The sequence below is a fragment of the Arachis duranensis genome, unplaced genomic scaffold (assembly GCF_000817695.3).
Source record: "Arachis duranensis cultivar V14167 unplaced genomic scaffold, aradu.V14167.gnm2.J7QH unplaced_Scaffold_54734, whole genome shotgun sequence".
Taxonomy (NCBI): Eukaryota; Viridiplantae; Streptophyta; class Magnoliopsida; order Fabales; family Fabaceae; genus Arachis; species Arachis duranensis.
The window spans coordinates 36,443-42,384 of record NW_026264952.1 but is presented as its reverse complement, the minus strand read 5'-3'; the positions used below and the strand labels follow the sequence as shown (position 1 = coordinate 42,384).

At 38.2% G+C, this 5,942-nt stretch overlaps 1 non-coding gene across 1 annotated transcript; it reads left to right on the top strand.

The window, feature by feature from the left end:
* The first annotated feature begins 2,478 nt into the window (after nucleotides 1–2,478).
* On the top strand, nucleotides 2,479–2,587 carry LOC127744521 (small nucleolar RNA R71). The gene has a single exon (XR_008005476.1). It is a non-coding gene; the product is annotated as a small nucleolar RNA R71 (small nucleolar RNA).
* The last annotated feature ends 3,355 nt before the right edge of the window (nucleotides 2,588–5,942 follow it).

Here is a 5,942-nt window from a genome sequence, read left to right as displayed (position 1 = left end):
CACCAATGAATTACATAAGTATCTCTATCTTTATCTTTATGTTTTATTCATCATTCATAACCATTTGAGTTTGCCTGACTAAGATTTACAAGGTGACCATAGCTTGCTTCATACCAACTATCTCTGTGGGATCGACCCTTACTCGCGTAAGGTTTATTACTTGGACGACCCAGTACACTTGCTGGTTAGTTGTGTGAAGTTGTGATAAAGAGTTGAGATTGCAATTGAGCGTACCATGTTGATGGCGCCATTGATGATCACAATTTCGCCCACCAGTGTGCCACTTGGGTTCGAAGGCATGGCAAGCCAAGAAGGTTGATGCAAGGGACGTGCCACTTGAGGAGCTGGGTGTGTTGTGCTAAGCCAAACTGAGTTGCTAGGTGTGGCACGCCACTCAAACACCAGCCACACGCCAAGCTGAAGGGTAACGTTTTATGAGTTTTTCTTTTCCCTCCAGCTGTAATTTTTTTTTCTTTTGTATTTTCTTAATTCTAGTGATAGGAGTAGTATAAATACCCCCTAGAAGTACTGAAAAGGGGGTTGGGAAGTTAGGGGTTGGAATTGGCAAGTTTAGTTTTAGTTTTCACTTTACACTTCATCTCTTCCATCTCTTGTACTTTTCTCTTAGCTATGAGTAGCTAAATTTCCTCTCATTGGGAGAGAGAGCTCTGTTGTACTTGATGGATTAATGACAGTGAATTTCTTCTTCTCTTCATCTTCTCTTTGATTTCCTACAAGGAATTTCGTTCTTTATGTTAGTGTTCAAAGAGGTTGAATGCAAAATAGATTTCATGGGAACCTTGAAAAAGGAAACATGAAACCATGCTTGAAATCCCTTCTCATACTTGAGTAGAATCTGGTTTTTGGGATTGGATATGGTGACATCTAATCCACCTATTATTTGGATCTTTGATGATGTGTGGTATAATCAGGGACCAAGCATATCTCTCTTCATGAGCAATTAGACCAAGGAATTGGTTAATTATCAAGATTTGAGAGATTAAGTTACCAAGGGATTGGGACTCAATCAATCATGATTGCCAAGAAGTCAATGAGCTACATGATAAAGATAATATGAGCTGGATTTAATCCAAAGAGATCAACATCTCTTAATCCCAATGAATTTCCCCTATTCTTATCTTCCATATTCTTTATTGCTTTCTTTTACATTCTGCTAAATCTCCATTCCCATTTACATTACAGTCATTTTCTTTTCTATCATTTACTTTATAGCACTTTACTTTCTTGCCATTTACTCTTTTGCATTTTACTGCTTCTCTTTACTTTTGAGTCATTTACAATTTAGCTCATTTAAAATTCTGCAACCACAATCTATATTGCTCAGCTTGACTAATTCACCCATTGATTAAAATTGCTCAAATATACCAATCTCTGTGGATATGATCCTACTCCACTGTGGGTTATTACTCGACGATATTTTTGGTGTGCTTGCCAAAAGAATAGATTCATCATTTTTATATGGGGATTGAATTCCGGTCATCAGTATACCATCACTAATGTTCAACGCCAGTTTTGACGGTTCTTTAGGTGTTGAACGCCCATCATGCATACCTTTACTAGCGTTCAACGCTAGTTCCCTTACCATTTTTGGCGTTGAACGCCCAGCAAGGGTGTCCTTGCTGGCGTTCAACACCAGAGTCCCTGCCAGTTTGGACGGCGTTGCCATCCCAGTCTCTCCAGATTCGGCCTCAGCCTCTGTGGTGATGGCCTTACACTTTTCTCTTGGGTTCACCATAGTGTTACTATGAAGAGTGTCAGGAGGAGTCTCAAAGATCCTCTTATTCAGCTGATCAACTTGTATCTCCAAATTTCTGATGGAGGATCTTGTTTCAGTAATAAAACTATGAGTGGTCTTAGAGAAGTTGGAGACTATAGTTACTAAGTCAGAGAGGTTTTGCTTAGGGGTCTCCATATGTTCCTAAGAAGATGGGAATGGTGGTCTGTTGTTAAACATGTTTTTGTTCTTTCCACCTTGATTATTGTTAAAGCCTTAATGAGGCTTCTGTTGATCCTTCCATGAAAGGTTAGGATTATTCCTCTATGAGGGATTGGTGTTTTCATAGGGTTCTCCCATGTAATTCACCTCTTCCAGGGTGGGTTGGTCAGGATCATAAGCTTCTACTTCAGAAGAAGCTTCTTGAGTGCTGCTAGCTGCAGCTTGCATTCTAGTCAAATACTGAGAGATCATATTGACCTACTGGGTCAAGATCTTGTTCTGAGCCAATATGGCATTTAGAGTGTCTACTTCAAGAACTCCTCTCTTCTGAGCTACACTGGTATTCACAGTATTTCTCTCAAAAGTGTACATAAACTGGTTTTTTGCAACCATGTATATGAGTTTTTTTTGCCTCTTTAGGCATTTTCTTCCAGTGGAGTGATCCACCAGCAGAGTTATCTAGTGACATCTTGGATATCTCAGAAAGGCCATTATAGAAGTATCTAATGTGGTCCAGCCTAAGATCATGGTGGGAGGACATCTTCTGATAAGTTGCTTGTACCTCTCCCAAGCTTCATAGAGGGATTCACCCTCTTTTTGTCTGAAGGTTTGAACTTTCACTCTAAGTCTGCTCAACTTTTGAGGTGCAAAGAACTTGGTCAAGAATGTATTGATCACCTTCTCCCATGTGTCAAGACTCTCTTTAGGTTGAGAATCCAACCACACTCTAGCTCTATCTCTTATAGCAAAAGGAAAGAGCATGAGTTTATAGACCTCAGGACTCACTCCATTGGTCTTGACTGTGTCTCATATCTGCAAGAAGTCAGATAAGAATTTATTTGGATCTTCTTATGGAAGTCCATGGTACTAGAAGTTCTGTTGAACTAAAGTCACCAGTTGAGGTTTTAGCACAAAGTTGGTAGCTCCAATGGCAGGTATAGAGATACTTCTGCCATAGAAGTCAGAGGTAGGCTTGGTGTAAGCACCAAGAACCTTTCTTGCCTCTCTTTCATGATTAGGTTTGACTGCCATGTGTCCTGCTTCTAGTTTGAAATTTTTTTAGAGGTCTCTTTTGGAATGTTGTGCTTTAGCTTGCTGCAAATGCTTCCTTAGAGTCTTCTCAAGTTCAGGACCAGGATTTAAGAGAGGTACTTTATCTCTGTTCCTGGTCATAAATAAGAAAACACAGATACAACAAGAAAGGAAGCTTTTATGCCAGAGGATAGAGAACTCCCAGTGAGATGTGAGGAATAAAAGAAAGAAGAATGAAGATAGAAGAAGAGAAAGAAGAAGAATTCGAATAAGAGAGATGAAGAATTTGAAAATTAGAGGTAAAAAGAGAAACAAGAAGTAAAATATTTTTGTTGTTATCTTATTTATTAATGAGATTCGAAATTAATGGTTAACTAACTGATGAATCCATATTTGATGATGATTTTTGGTTTGAATTGAATGGATTTTATCATATAAACTTGCACTTATTCCGTAGAATAGCATGCTTTTGAACTTTCCTCCCAATTTGTGCTTAATTATGAAAAAATTCCCTTTTGCGCCTAATTTAATCTATTTATTCCATTTGCCTTCCATTCGATGCCTTGATATTGTTTGTGAATGATTTCAGGTGTATAAGGTAGGAATGGCTTGGAGAAAATGGAAGAAGAGCATGCAAAGTGGAAGAAACATGAAGAATCAAAGGAGATGAGCTTAGAGACGTGTGCGTACGCAAAGACATACGTGCGTACGCACAGCTGCCCAATCAGAGCGGATGGTTTGCTTCGAGTCGGTCACGCGGTCAGTCAGAGTGTCGCCTAGTGTGCATGCGCACAGCTACTTGTGTGTACGCACAGCTACAAGCATCAATTCGTTGGTAGCATAGTCCAAACCAACCACAACTCTCACAATCAAATTGTTAAATTCAAAGGATGTCACAATTCAAAACCAATTCAAAATTGGGAGGGTTAATTCCCAGGTAGTCTCCCAAGGACACTTGAGATCAATGAGTGTACAATTCCGATTGTAGTGATCAAGGGGTTTTCAATAAGGAAATGAACATATAAAGCAATAAAAGAACATGCAAAATTGTAATGATTGAACTAATGAAGAAATTAAAGAACCGACTATGCACTATAAACAAGTAAAGTATAAAAGAGATTAACATAATTATGTATAAAAGATTGGAAGCATAAAAAGAGTCTTGGCTTGGAGTGAGCTAAGGGTCCTTTCCTTGTTAGAACCACAACTATGACAATTATAATGGATTAGTCTCACTTGATCAACCCTCACATCGGAAAGTAAGTTAAATGAGCATAAGTGTTCCTAACCAACAAATCCTAAATTGCTTGCTAATTGCCTTAGCAACAAATTAGCATTAGTGGGAATAAGAACAATTAACAATCCAAGAATTGACACTAAATGTTGGACATTCCAACTCTAGGAACCCAATTGCTCACTTTTCCCAAGCCAAAAGCAAAAAATTTAGCCTAAAACCATGGTTGACATTTTGTCAAACACTTGGTGGGCAAAAACCTTAAACATGGGAAAATGAGAAAAGGCTTGGAACTAAAAGCAACAATTAATCTCAATCAACAAGAATAACACAAGAAAGCATGAAACAAACATCAAACATCAAACATCAAATTTATTAACAAGAAATTGAAATTGCAAAAGAGATATAAAGTTGAACTATAACTTGAATTATAAGAAAGAGTAAAAACAATGTAACGATAAAGAGTAATAACAAAGAGATACTTACAATAAAAGCTAGCAAAATCCAAGATCAAAAATGGAAATGGCACTTGAATGTAAAATCCTAATATAAACCCTAATAGAGAAGATGAAAAACTTAGAGAAAAAACTAAACTAAAAGCTTCCTACTACTACTCCTAAACTATACTAATGATATGCTATGTTATTGTCTTCATTTTCCCTTCAATATGAGCTAAATGGCTTCAGAAATGGGCCTCCAAGCCCCCAAAATCGCGAGTCACGTGCTATTTTAATGAAGGCATGTGCGGACACCTGTGTGTACGCACAGACTTATGCCTCCGCATACTTTGCGAAAATCTCTTCCTATGCGTACGCACAAGTAGCTGTTCACACGCACACTAGTTGACACTCTGATTGACTGTGCGACGTGCTTGAAGCAATCCACGCACTCTGATTGGGCGGCTGTGTGTATGCACGCATGTCTGTGCGTACGCACACGTCTCTGAGCTCATCTTCTTTGATTCTTCATGTTTCCTCCATTTTGCATGCTCTTCTTCCATTTTCTCTAAGCCATTCCTACCTTATACCCCTAAAATCACTTACAAATAACATCAAGGCATTGAATAGAAGGCAAATGTAATAAAATAGATTAAATTAGGTGTAAAAGAGCATATTTTCATAATTAAGCACAAATTGGGAGGAAAGTTCAAAAGCATGCTATTCAAGGAAATAAGTGCAAGTTTATATGATGAAATTCATTCAATTCCAACAAAAAATCATCATCAAATAAGGATTCATCAATTCCCCCACAATTAAACCCTAGCATGTCCTCATGCTAAACACATTCAAAGGAGATAGACAAAAGGGAAAATGACTTATTCTATGCACTACTTAAATGCATGTGGTGCACGAAATTGTGATCATCAATGGCGCCATCAATATGGTATGCTCAATTGCAATCTCAACTCTTTATCACAACTTCGCACAACTAACCAGCAAGTGCACTGGGTCGTCCAAGTAATAAACCTTACGCAAGTAAGGGTCGATCCCACGGAGATTGTTGGTATGAAGCAAGCTATGGTCATCTTGTAAATCTTAGTCAGGAAGACTCAAATGGTTATAGATGATTTATGAATAAAGCATAAAATAAAGATAGAGATACTTATGTAATTCAGTGGTGAGAATTTCAGATAAGCGTATGGAGATGCTTTGTCCCTTCCGTCTCTCTGCTTTCCTACTGTCTTCATCCAATCCTTCTTACTCCTTTCCATGGCAAGCT